Source organism: Clarias gariepinus, chromosome 20 (genome assembly GCF_024256425.1).
Source record: "Clarias gariepinus isolate MV-2021 ecotype Netherlands chromosome 20, CGAR_prim_01v2, whole genome shotgun sequence".
NCBI classification, from domain to species: Eukaryota; Metazoa; Chordata; class Actinopteri; order Siluriformes; family Clariidae; genus Clarias; species Clarias gariepinus.
In genome coordinates this window covers 892,377-906,164 of record NC_071119.1, presented here as the reverse complement: position 1 = coordinate 906,164, position 13,788 = coordinate 892,377, and the positions used below count along the sequence as shown (strand labels likewise).

At 40.0% G+C, this 13,788-nt stretch overlaps 1 pseudogene; it reads left to right on the top strand.

The window, feature by feature from the left end:
• Positions 1-3,049: 3,049 nt before the first annotated feature.
• Positions 3,050-13,381, top strand: LOC128508348 (intelectin-like; annotated as a pseudogene).
• Positions 13,382-13,788: the final 407 nt, after the last annotated feature.

Sequence of the window (13,788 nt, the reverse complement as noted above, 5' to 3'; positions counted from 1 at the left end):
TCAAAAGAAAAATTATTAGAGATAAAAAACTTGCTCCCTGGTATAACGATCACACGCGCACTTTAAAACAGACCGCTCGGAAATTAGAACGTAAATGGCGTCAAACTAAATTACTAGTATTTCAAATAGCATGGAAGGAGAGCATCCTGAACTATAGAAAAGCTCTTAGTGTAGCTAGATCAACATATCTCTCCACTCTTATAAAAAAATAACAAAAATAATCCTAGATTCTTATTTAATGCTGTAGCCAAATTAACCAGAAATAAGACCACTGCAGAAATCTCCACAACAACATCATGCAATAGTGAGGACTTCATGAACTTTTTTAATAATAAAATTGTAAATATTAGGCATAAAATTGAGGTTTTAAAACCGAACAATGTAATTGATGCAGATGTTAATCTAGCCATGTCAGACCAGAACCTAGAATACTTTACTCCCCTTGAAGAGAATGAACTAATTTCACTCATCTCTTCTTCAAATTCATCAACCTGTATATTAGATCCTGTACCGACACATTTTCTTAAACAGATAGTACCAGCAATAATAGAACCCCTGTTGAGAATAATTAATTCTTCACTCAGCATTGGATATGTTCCAAAATCTTTTAAATTAGCAGTTATCAAACCAATAATTAAGAAACCTGAACTCGACCCCTGTCAGCTGTCCAGTTACAGACCAATATCAAACCTCCCCTTTATCTCTAAGATCCTGGAAAAGATAGTAGCGGAGCAGCTATGCTCATATATACATAGAAATGGCATACATGAACTGTATCAGTCAGGATTTAGGCCTCATCACAGTACAGAGACAGCGCTCGTTAAAGTAGTAAATGACATTCTATTGGCCTCTGATCAGGGTTGTGTAACTATGCTTGTATTACTTGACCTCAGTGCAGCTTTTGACACTGTTCATCACGCTATTCTTCTTCACAGATTAGAAAATGTAGTGGGAATTAAGGGTACAGCCCTCTCCTGGCTCAGATCCTATCTGACCCATCGTTATCAGTATGTAGACTTAAATGGTGATTATTCTGCATGTTCTCTAGTGGAGTTTGGCGTTCCGCAGGGTTCAGTTTTAGGTCCACTGCTTTTTTCCCTTTACATGCTTCCTCTGGGCAACATAATCCGTAAGCATGGTATTAGTTTTCATTGTTATGCTGACGATACACAGTTATATGTCTCAGCAAAACCTGATGAGAAAAAACAGCTTACTAAAATTGAGCAATGTGTGCAGGACATAAGAAATTGGATGCTAATTAACTTCCTTCTGCTAAATCCGGATAAGACAGAAGTTCTAGTCATAGGACCGCATACAGCTAGGAGTAAAATTTTAGATCACACCGTATCTTTAGATGGCCTTTCTGTTCCATCAAATGCAACAGTGAAAGACCTTGGTGTGATTATTGATTCCAGCCTTTCATTTGAAGCACATGTAGATAATATTACCAGGATAGCATTCTTTCACCTCAGAAATATTGCCAGAATAAGAAATTTATTGTCGCTAAACGACGCAGAAAAACTAGTTCATGCTTTTATCACCTCTAGGTTGGACTATTGTAATGCCTTACTGTCTGGTTGTTCAGCTAGATGCATAAATAAGCTTCAGCTAGTCCAGAATGCAGCAGCGAGAGTCCTCACCAGAACCAGAAGATATGAGCACATCACCCCTATCTTATCTTCACTCCATTGGCTCCCTGTGAAATTTCGCATTGATTTTAAAATACTACTCTTGACATATAAAGCATTAAATGGTCTCGCGCCGCAGTACCTGAGCGAACTGCTAGTGTCTTACGATCCGCCACGCCTACTTCGATCAAAGGATGCAGGCTGCTTGTCAGTACCGCGTATTATGAAAAATACAGCTGGGGGCAGAGCTTTTTCTTACAAAGCCCCAAAGTTATGGAATAGTCTTCCAAATAGTGTTCGGGACTCAGACACAGTCTCAGTGTTTAAGTCCAGGCTAAAAACCTATTTATTTAGCCAAGCATTTTTATAAATAGATTTTCCATAGGTAAAGGAGCAGATCTGGGGGACTCATGGACGTAGAGTATTATGGTGAACTGGTATGTTTGGATGCTGTCTTCCTCACTCTCATTGATCACTCAGGTTTGCTGACGGTGAGGTGATTGTTTGCTTTACATGTCAGGAAGCCCTCATGTTTGTGTTTCCTTCTGGCTCTCCCTTTTAGTTATGCTGTCATAGTTAGTCCTGCCGGAGTCTCTGCTTGCACTCTACAGTTAATATACATTCACATTATACATTGTGTGACTGTGACCATACCTAACTGCCATCTCTCCTCTTCTTCTCTTTCCCCCCTCTTTCTTTTTCCTCTCTCCTCCTGTCCCCCCCTCTTACTCTTTCTCTCTCTCTCTCTGTCGAGCTACACATGTCGTTCCTGAGCTGCCAGTGATCCAGACTCCCTCTGCCCTCCGGACCTGTCTGACCCATCCTGGTGCCCCGCTTCTGGCTGAAGATCTCGTCACATGGATGCCCCGTGTGTCTCTCTGGGATGCGTCTGGTGTCTGGGAATGATTCTCTCTACCTAGAAAATGGTTCTGGCCTTGACTGGTGTTGGCAACTGTTTCTCTGGGGACTTGACAGTTCGATAGTTCATGACTGGAACTTCTTACGAGTCTACCTGGGTCTTCAATAACTACCTGGACTCCATATTAACATCAATTAACATCAGCTATTATAGCTGAACTGCCTCCCACCCTACACACTGTATAAATGCAGATCATTTACTGCTTTCTGTTTCACCCAAATGACGATGGGTTCCCTGTTGAGTCTGGTTCCTCTCAAGGTTTCTACCTATTACCATCTCAGGGAGTTTTTTCTTGCCACTGTCGCCCTCGGCTTGCTCACCAGGGACAAACTGACCATTTTGATTCATACAAATTCACATTTCATACAAACTTAAATAATTCTTTTGACTATGTAAAGCTGCTTTGCGGCAATGAAAATTGCTAAAAGCGCTATACAAATAAAATTGAATTGAATTGAACAGGACAACCTCATGCCCCTCACCTTACACACACACACACACACACACACACACTATAAGAACCCTGAGGATGTCCTCAATAGGGTGTGATGTCCACTTTCCTAACAGAGATGGCGAGCTGGATCGTTGTGTCTACGGTGTTTGTGTCCATTAACCTCTGTCTCCCTGTTGGTAGGACTTTACTCATACTCTTTATTCCTCACATTATAGACAAAGATCTCTCCTGCTTTATTAATAATCTTCAGTCTGGCAGTGTGACAGAGATGGACATTTTTGTCTACCATATTAAATCACACTGTTTTAAATAATTAAAGGATAAATTACTAATGTATAATATTGTTTATCCCCATGTGTTTTTCTGCAGAAATGAAAAATTTCCATCCACAGAGCTGCAAAGAGCTGATGCACAGATATAAAACCATTGAAGGTAGGATTTCTCTTAAACACAATCTCATTCAGAGTGTCACTCAGAGCTACAGTGTGGAACGCGGTGTTATTATTTTATGCATGTTGTTGTAGACGGTCTTTATTACCTGAGCACACCGAGTGGGACCGTGTATCAGACGTACTGTGACATGACGACTGCAGGAGGAGGATGGACTCTGGTGGCCAGCGTTCATGAGAACAACCTTTATGGCAAATGCACCACCGGTCTGTGGTCTCATTTTATGTTCATATTTATAATAAAATTCAGATAATAATCAGCTAATGTACCTCTAATGTTTATCTTACCCTTATCTAACACTCTGTTAACATACATTTTACAATCAAAACCTTTTCTAATGCTATTTTAACATTTTATGTTCATCCAACTCTCCTTTAATGTAAACATTGATTTAATTCTTTTAACAATATCTGTAAAAGGGCCAATAAAATCCTGATAATGCTTAGTTTGTGTTTTTTAAATCTATATGTAACACTGCACTAATGTTTCTCTAATTCCGATCTGAAGGTGATCGCTGGTCCAGCCAGCAGGGAGGGCATGCTAACGTACCTGGGGGAGACGGATCATGGAGTAACACCGTCACATTCGGCACTGCAGAAGCTGCAACCAGTGATGACTTTAAGGTCTGAATCACAACAAATCAACACACATAGTTAAACAACTGAAAATGCATTATAAATATTATTAAAGTGTTATAAATTTAACACACACACTAACGTTGTTAACTACAAAAATCATTTAATAATTTATAAGGATTTTTTTTTTTCTCACATATTATGCATTTTATTATACATTCAATTCAATTTTATTTGTATAGCGCTTTTAGCAATTTTCATTGCCGCAAAGCAGCTTTACATAGTCAAAAGAATTATTTAGGTTTGTATGAAATGTGAATTTGTATGAATCAAAATGGTCAGTTTGTCCCTGGTGAGCAAGCCGAGGGCGACAGTGGCAAGGAAAAACTCCCTGAGATGGTAAGAGGAAGAAACCTTGAGAGGAACCAGACTCAACAGGGAACCCATCCTCATTTGGGTGAAACAAAAAGCAGTAAATGATCTGCATTTATACAGTGTGTAGGGTGGGAGGCAGTTCAGCTATAATAGCTGATGTTAATTGATGTTAATATGGAGTCCAGGTAGTTATTGAAGACCCAGGTAGACTTGTAAGAAGTTCCAGTCATGAACTATCGAACTGTCAAGTCCCCAGAGAAACAGTTGCCAACACCAGTCAAGGCCAGAACCATTTTCTAGGTAGAGAGAATCATTCCCAGACACCAGACGCATCCCAGAGAGACACACGGGGCATCCATGTGACGAGATCTTCAGCCAGAAGCGGGGCACCAGGATGGGTCAGACAGGTCCGGAGGGCAGAGGGAGTCTGGATTACTGGCAGCTCAGGAACGACATGTGTAGCTCGACAGAGAGAGAGAGAAAGAGTGAAAGGGGGGGACAGGAGGAGAGAGGAAAGAGAAAGAGGGGGGGAAAGAGAAGAAGAGGAGAGATGGCAGTTAGGTATGGTCACAGTCACACAATGTATAATGTGAATGTATATTAACTGTAGCGTGCAAGCAGAGACTCCGGCAGGACTAACTATGACAGCATAACTAAAAGGGAGAGCCAGAAGGAAACACAAACATGAGGGCTTCCTGACATGTAAAGCAAACAATCACCTCACCGTCAGCAAACCTGAGTGATCAATGAGAGTGAGGAAGACAGCATCCAAACATACCAGTTCACCATAATACTCTACGTCCATGAGTCCCCCAGATCTGCTCCTTTACCTATGGCAAATCTATTTATAAAAATGCTCGGCTAATTAATAGGTTTTTAGCCTGGACTTAAACACTGAGACTGTGTCTGAGTCCCGAACACTATTTGGAAGACTATTCCATAACTTTGGGGCTTTGTAAGAAAAAGCTCTGCCCCCAGCTGTATTTTTCATAATACGCGGTACTGACAAGCAGCCTGCATCCTTTGATCGAAGTAGGCGTGGCGGATCGTAAGACACTAGCAGTTCGCTCAGGTACTGCGGCGCGAGACCATTTAAAGCTTTATATGTCAAGAGTAGTATTTTAAAATCAATGCGAAATTTCACAGGGAGCCAATGGAGTGAAGATAAGATAGGGGTGATGTGCTCATATCTTCTGGTTCTGGTGAGGACTCTCGCTGCTGCATTCTGGACTAGCTGAAGCTTATTTATGCATCTAGCTGAACAACCAGACAGTAAGGCATTACAATAGTCCAACCTAGAGGTGATAAAAGCATGAACTAGTTTTTCTGCGTCGTTTAGCAACAATAAATTTCTTATTCTGGCAATATTTCTGAGGTGAAAGAATGCTATCCTGGTAATATTATCTACATGTGCTTCAAATGAAAGGCTGGAATCAATAATCACACCAAGGTCTTTCACTGTTGCATTTGATGGAACAGAAAGGCCATCTAAAGTTATGGTATGATCTAAAATTTTACTCCTAGCTGTATGCGGTCCTATGACTAGAACTTCTGTCTTATCCGGATTTAGCAGAAGGAAGTTAGTTAGCATCCAATTTCTTATGTCCTGCACACATTGCTCAATTTTAGTAAGCTGTTTTTTCTCATCAGGTTTTGCTGAGACATATAACTGTGTATCATCAGCATAACAATGAAAACTAATACCATGCTTACGGATTATGTTGCCCAGAGGAAGCATGTAAAGGGAAAAAAGCAGTGGACCTAAAACTGAACCCTGCGGAACGCCAAACTCCACTAGAGAACATGCAGAATAATCACCATTTAAGTCTACATACTGATAACGATGGGTCAGATAGGATCTGAGCCAGGAGAGGGCTGTACCCTTAATTCCCACTACATTTTCTAATCTGTGAAGAAGAATAGCGTGATCAACAGTGTCAAAAGCTGCACTGAGGTCAAGTAATACAAGCATAGTTACACAACCCTGATCAGAGGCCAATAGAATGTCATTTACTACTTTAACGAGCGCCGTCTCTGTACTGTGATGAGGCCTAAATCCTGACTGATACAGTTCATGTATGCCATTCCTATGTATATATGAGCATAGCTGCTCCGCTACTATCTTTTCCAGGATCTTAGAGATAAAGGGGAGGTTTGATATTGGTCTGTAACTGGACAGCTGACAGGGGTCGAGGTCAGGTTTCTTAATTATTGGTTTGATAACTGCTAATTTAAAAGATTTTGGAACATATCCAATGCTGAGTGAAGAATTAATTATTCTCAACAGGGGTTCTATTATTGCTGGTACTATCTGTTTAAGAAAATGTGTCGGTACAGGATCTAATATACAGGTTGATGAATTTGAAGAAGAGATGAGTGAAATTAGTTCATTCTCTTCAAGGGGAGTAAAGTATTCTAGGTTCTGGTCTGACATGGCTAGATTAACATCTGCATCAATTACATTGTTCGGTTTCAAAACCTAAATTTTATGCCTAATATTTACAATTTTATTATTAAAAAAGTTCATGAAGTCCTCACTATTGCATGATGTTGTTGTGGAGATTTCTGCAGTGGTCTTATTTCTGGTTAATTTGGCTACAGCATTAAATAAGAATCTAGGATTATTTTTATTTTCTTCTATAAGAGTGGAGAGATATGTTGATCTAGCTACACTAAGAGCTTTTCTATAGTTCAGGATGCTCTCCTTCCATGCTATTTGAAATACTAGTAATTTAGTTTGACGCCATTTACGTTCTAATTTCCGAGCGGTCTGTTTTAAAGTGCGCGTGTGATCATTATACCAGGGAGCAAGTTTTTTATCTCTAATAATTTTTCTTTTGACTGGAGCTACATTATCTAGGGTATAGCGAAATGTCGACTCTAAATATTCAGTCGCCTGATCGAGTTCTGTGGGGTCAGACGGTGATCTAATCGAAGTTGGGAACTCTGGGAGATTACTGATAAAACTCTGTTTGGTAGTTGATGTGAATGTACGTTTCATACGGTAGCGCGGCGCTGTGTGTACATTATTATTGTGACACACTTGCAATGAGACAAGATAGTGATCTGAGATAACTTCAGATAGTGGTATTGTGAATAAATTTCTTATACTTAATCCAAATAATATTATTAAATCTAAAGTGTGACCTGCTTTATGAGTGGGTCCTACTACACACTGATTTACTCCTACCGAGTCCAGTATAGACATAAATGCAGTTCTCAGAGGGTCTTCTGGGTTTTCAAAATGAATATTAAAATCTCCAGTAATTAACACTTTGTCTACAGAAATGACTAGGTTTGAGAGGAAATCTGCAAATTCACTAAGAAATTCCGAGTACGGCCCTGGAGGTCTGTAAATGACAATTAGCGGGATCGACTGAGCTGACTTAATATAGTTAAATACACTTATGTTACTATAAAGAATTTCAAATGAATTAAATTTGTGTCCGTGTTTTTGTACAATAGTCAAATTATCATTGTGAATAACTGCGATGCCTCCTCCTCTACCAGTTAACCGAGGCTGGTGTATGTAGCTGTATCCAGGAGGACTAGCTTCATTTAGAGCTACATACTCGTCCTGTTTAATCCAGGTTTCTGTTAAACAGAGTATATCAAACTCCTGATCTGTGATAATTTCATTAACTATAACTGCTTTAGATGCGAGAGATCTAATATTTAACAGTCCTAGCTTCAGATCAGAGGTGCCGGCTGCGCATTCAGTCTGATCCAAGTTTGTGGTCTTTATGCTAATTAAATTACTAAAACAGACTTTCTGAGTCTTTCTAAATTTGTTTTTAACTCGGGGAACAGACACAGTCTCAATAGAGTGAACTCTGAGTGACGACTCTATGCAGCTAGCAGACGGTTGGTTTAGCGTAAGGGATCTAATGTTGAGAAGTCCAAACTTTAGAGGTAGACTTCGATTACTTATTTGGGCTTTTTCTGGTTTAATGGTTACCAGATTGTTTCGGCTGGATTTAACGAATTTATTCTTTTTTCTCACTAATCGGGGAATAGACACAGTTTCTATTAGTATGGTGGGTTGTATTGTGGCTGATATCTAAAGAATCTGAGGTATGACTTACCGCAAGTCAGATGGTTCGTAATGTCCTGGAGATGTTGTCAGAGAGGACCGCTGCTCCAGCTCTGCTAGGGTGCAGGCCATCTGTGCGGTAGAGCCTGGGACGCTCCCAGAAAACATTCCAGTTATCAACAAAGGGTAATCTCTGTTGTTGACACCAAGATTGTAACCATTCATTGAAGGCAAATAATCTACTGAACCTCTCGATTCCTCTCTGAAATGTCGGAAGTGGTCCAGATACGACGATCTTTGTCGTGGGTGATGTGCTGCGGACCTTCTCAACCAGGCTCCTGAAGTCCTTCTTTAGGATCTCCGTCTGCCTCAGCCTGATGTCGTTGGTGCCAGCATGGAGAACCACAGCTCGAATGTTCTTCCTCAGGGCCGCAGGCACCTGTGCAGCAACATCAAGAACACGTGCACCAGGTAAACAGCGCGTGTACGCCTTACCTTTAGCTGTGGTAGCACGCACGTGCCGGACAATGGAGTCTCCGATGACCAGCGCGTCGTGTGCCGTCTCACGGAGAGGAGCGAAGCGGTTTCGGGTTGAGATCTCGAAGACGGGTGGTGGCGGAGGAGGAGAGGTCCTCGCCCGGGGCTTGGCGCGCGTCTTCCGCTGCTGAAGTTTCCAGGCCTCGTGGTATCCCGGCGCCGGGGTGAAGGAAAGCTGGGCAGGCTGCGTTCTCGGTGCGTTGGACCTGGGCAGAGAAGCACGCGGAGTAGAGGTTGTCGGAGAATTCTCATGCCGAGAATTTACCTGGGACAGGTGAGCGTCGGTCCGCGACGATTCCAGCGTGGCTTTCCGCTGCTGTAGCCGGGCCAGCTTCACCTGTAGGTCGCGGATCAGCTTCTCCACGGCCTCCATCTCCAAGTCCACCGAGTGCAGCTCCAATGTCTCCTCACCTGCACACAGAGGCAAAGACCCAACCGACATGGTGTCTAAAAATAGAAATAACCGGTGCGAAAGAGCGTAAACAAACTTGTGATAGCCGGGCTAACGGGCTAGCGATGCTAATGAAAAGCCGGCTAGAAGCGGTGTGCTGCAAAACTATTAAAACTTATACGATATAAACTCATACGAAAACGATATAACACGCGTTTCGAGTGAATATATTATAAGGTAGTATGAAATACTTATCTGTTATATGTTTACTCTTCGTAAGGGGACGAAAAAGTAGAAAAATTGGTCAGTCTGGCGGAGCTCGGGAAAAAGTCTGGCGGAGCTCGGGAAAAAGAAGAAGAAGATACATTCATCTTCTTCATCTTCTTCATCATAATTTCTTCCACAGAATCCTGGGTATTTTGACATCACAGCGGAGGATGTGGCAGTGTGGCACGTTCCTAATGACAGGCGAGTGAATCAGTGGAAACAAACATCATTCCTGCGCTACCATACCGAGACCAGATTCCTCAACAGGAAACCTTTACAATCTCTTCCAGGTGAGAGACGATTCCCTCCTGGAGTGTGTGGCTCAGACATGTTGAAACCTATTACCATTTGCTCTAATTTAACACCAGTTTAATTATAGTCAAACATTTATCTAATGCTCACAGGCTGTTTATACCTTCATTTAACCATGACACTGACAATATTCGAATGTTCGTCTAACATTAATCTGAAGTTCCAATGAGGACTAATGTTCATCTAACACTAGTGCAATGTTCATCAAACATTTATCTAATGTAAATCTAACCCTCATCCAACACCAACGTTCACCTAAAACCAGTTTAATACCTAACATTAATCTAACATTTGTCTAACACTACACTCTAAAAAATAAAACTGTGCTGTACTCAATTTTTTTGGTGAAACATTTTTACACTTAAAAATATTGAGTAAATATAAAAAAATGTAAAAATCATGTAAAATATACTTCATAAATTGAGTACAAGTCAGTAAAAAAAATTAAGTAGACCTGAATAACTATATTTAGTACAATGATTTACAAAATTAAGTAAATGTAATGAAAATCTGAAGGTAATGCAAAGTGAAAATGAGTAAAATAATTGAGTAGATATAATTGAAATGGAAGGTAGAAGATACTGAAAATTAGACTTTTATTTAACAAACAAATGTGCTACATTTACTAAATATTTTAACTGAATGAAAGAAACAATACACACATTACCATTTTAATTAAACATTTATTTGCCAAATTTGACAAGACATGAAGTCTAAACTCAACCTGGTTTACATGCAAATGACATGTAACAAGATCATAAACAAAGAGCTGAATTTATGTTATTAGTAAACAGTCTCAGAAACAATACTCCTGCCACAAGTATTATACAGTTAACACATGGAAAGTAGACTTTTGTATTAGAATCTAATGAGTCACATTTTACATCTGAAAGATTGCACACCTTCACACTTCAGTTTCCTGCAAACTGTGGGATCCATACAAATGTGTGTGCAGACCTTCTCAGGTCTTAAAGAAGCAATGACAGTCTAAATGAAGACAGGACACTAAATATCCATGACCAACAGTACCATGCTTCACTCCATAATGATCGAAATTCCTTTTGATGATACGACAAATGTGCAGAGCTTACACCGCCATCCCATAATGCTGGCACCTGAAAAAGGAACAATAGTATACAAGTAAGTACAAGTGTGACTGTTAATATAAAGTCTACCAGACTGGTAAAATAGTACTTCCGTTCAAATACATACTTTTTGGACTAATAGTCTTGTTGTAATTTCTATCTTTGATTAAATGGTTACACATTTAATACTTCTGTAACATTTAATACTTCTGTAACATTTAATACTTATGTAACATAAAAGAAATGTTGTATTTTCACTAAATCTTTATATTTCATAGCTTTAGTTATTAGTACAGTACTTAGCACATTTATTTTATAACATCAGCTGCTGCGTGCTCAGTGTTTAATCATGTTAAAAATACTCATATACAGTAACGGATAAAACACTGCCAGAACCCGGACACTGCACCTCATTTCTGCTGTTTAAACCGGATTTGTTCTGAGTTTCTTCCTTAAAGTGTCGGAGTGACCGAGCAGACTCGCGGTTCAGTGTGTGAGGTGGACCGGTACACATGCGGTAATTACTGTATTTGAACATGTTAGTTTTATATCCTCGCCACAGTGGCGGTTGGCTGCGCAAAATCACCGCATTTGGCGGGAGAAATTCAAATATTGCGGCACAACCGCCGCCGTTTACACCGAGAAACGCGGAAGAAACCGGGACATGCACGCGCTGCTGCTCGGTGTTAAATCTCTCCTTTTACACCAGATTTTAAGTGTCTGTATTAAACGCGCTTTAGCTGAGCAGTTTGGTGGTCGGAACAAACAAGCTAAATCACACTGAACCCCAGGACTGGCCTGTTGCTAGCTATCGTTAGCTCTGGAGCTCGGCTGTGACAGGATTCAGAACAGTAACTCACACACTATAAAGTTGTGTGTGCAGGCAGACAGAGTCATTATTACAGTAACTTGTGTTAGCTGTTTACTCACCAGGATTTGTAAGGAATGTTCCAGAATGTTCCAGGTGCTTCATGTCCATTCTCACATCCTCACAGCCTTCTTGTCTCTGATGTTACACCAGACTTCCCATGAGCACTTGCACAGGGCAATTTACTCAATTATTTAAGTTTTTGTTGTTAAACATAAAGAATATTGAGTTGGAATAAGTGATAATTGTAGTTCTTAAAACTAATCAGTACAATTACTCAATTAACAGATATTTTGATTGAAATGTATCAAAAAATATTAAGTGCATGTTAAAAATATAATTCAGTTAGTCAAATACTGATTTTTACTAGTGAAGTAAACTTAAATGTAAATTGGAGACAAAATTAATAAAAGGTTTTTTTAGGCATTTATTTTGATTTGTCTAACTCAAACAATCATGTATGTGACTTTTAGAGATTTTATTAAGGTAACATAACCTTTTTATAACTGTGAAATTTACAAGGCCACAGAATCATTTTTTAGAGTGTAATCTTAGTGTTACTAAGTAGTCTGTAAAGCTGCTTTGCAACAATTACTATTGTTAAAAGTGCTATGGAAATAAAATTTAATCAAATTGAAAAAAGTTTTAACTATAATTTTTGTCTAACATTAATTTAACGTTTATTTAAAATTAATCTAACGTCCATCTAACACATAAATCCAATGTTCATTTAAAACTAACATTTTTCTAACATAACTCTCCTGTTTACAGCGATTCCCCGTAAAGTATAACGTCGGAAGCTGTCCTGCTGACCACGGCCTCTCTGTTCCTGTAGTGTACGACGTCGGAGATGCTGCATCCAACCATAACCTGTATGGACCCAACGTCAGAAGTGGGGTGTTGACTTTACTCCTAAGATGATTTAACGTTTATTACATGACTTACATACATGAACGTGTGACATCTCCATATGACGGAGGGATGACCGATCCTGGATTCATCACATTCCGAGCAATAAACACTGAGAAAGCGGCGATGGCGATCTGTTCGGGAGTCAAACTGAAAGCCTGCCACAATGAACACGTGAGAATCTAATCTGATTTGTTCTCATGTTATGCAACTAAATTAACATCCTTGAAGTGATACTGGTGCAACAGGGCACAGGTGCTTAACCAGGCTGTTGCTATATGTTGCTAAACAGGTCACACATGACAAACCCTTAGCGATATGAATGCATGCCAGTGTGAACATACAGATGGTGTGTGTGTGCGTATGTGTGTGTGTGTGTGTGTGTGTGTGTGTGTGTGTGTGTGTGTGTGTGTGTATGTGTGCAGTGCTGTATAGGAGGACGGGGACATTTCCCAGAAGCGTCTCCGAGGCAGTGCGGTGATTTCACCTCTTTTGACTGGAATGGTTACGGCACACAGGCTGGCTGGAGCGCCAGCAAACAGGTGACAGAGGCGGTGGTGCTCATCTTCTACCGCTAAGAGAGAGAGAGAGTTCACACAGATCACACACCACTTCATTTGCCAAATGTTTGAGCAGAATTCCCGTACAAATAAACAGTTATTTTTACTAGATTTGAGGACGGTGTGTGAGTGTCACATTTATTTTATAACCCTTGCATTGTGATGCAGTTTACACCTCAAGGTCTTCTGCGTTCTGATTGGCCACAGGGAATACTTTTTTCTGTATTTAACATAGGAGGAACACAAGCCATGTATGATGAGAAGACTAAGGAACAATTATAATAATAATAAAATAAACCGATCTGCTGTGTGCTGAGGAAGTTTCACTTCAAGGTGAATGTGTTTTATGCGTAAATAAATATGTTTCTTAAAGCGTGAAATTATTCAAATATGCGGATATGAAAAACAATTATATAGTAATAAAT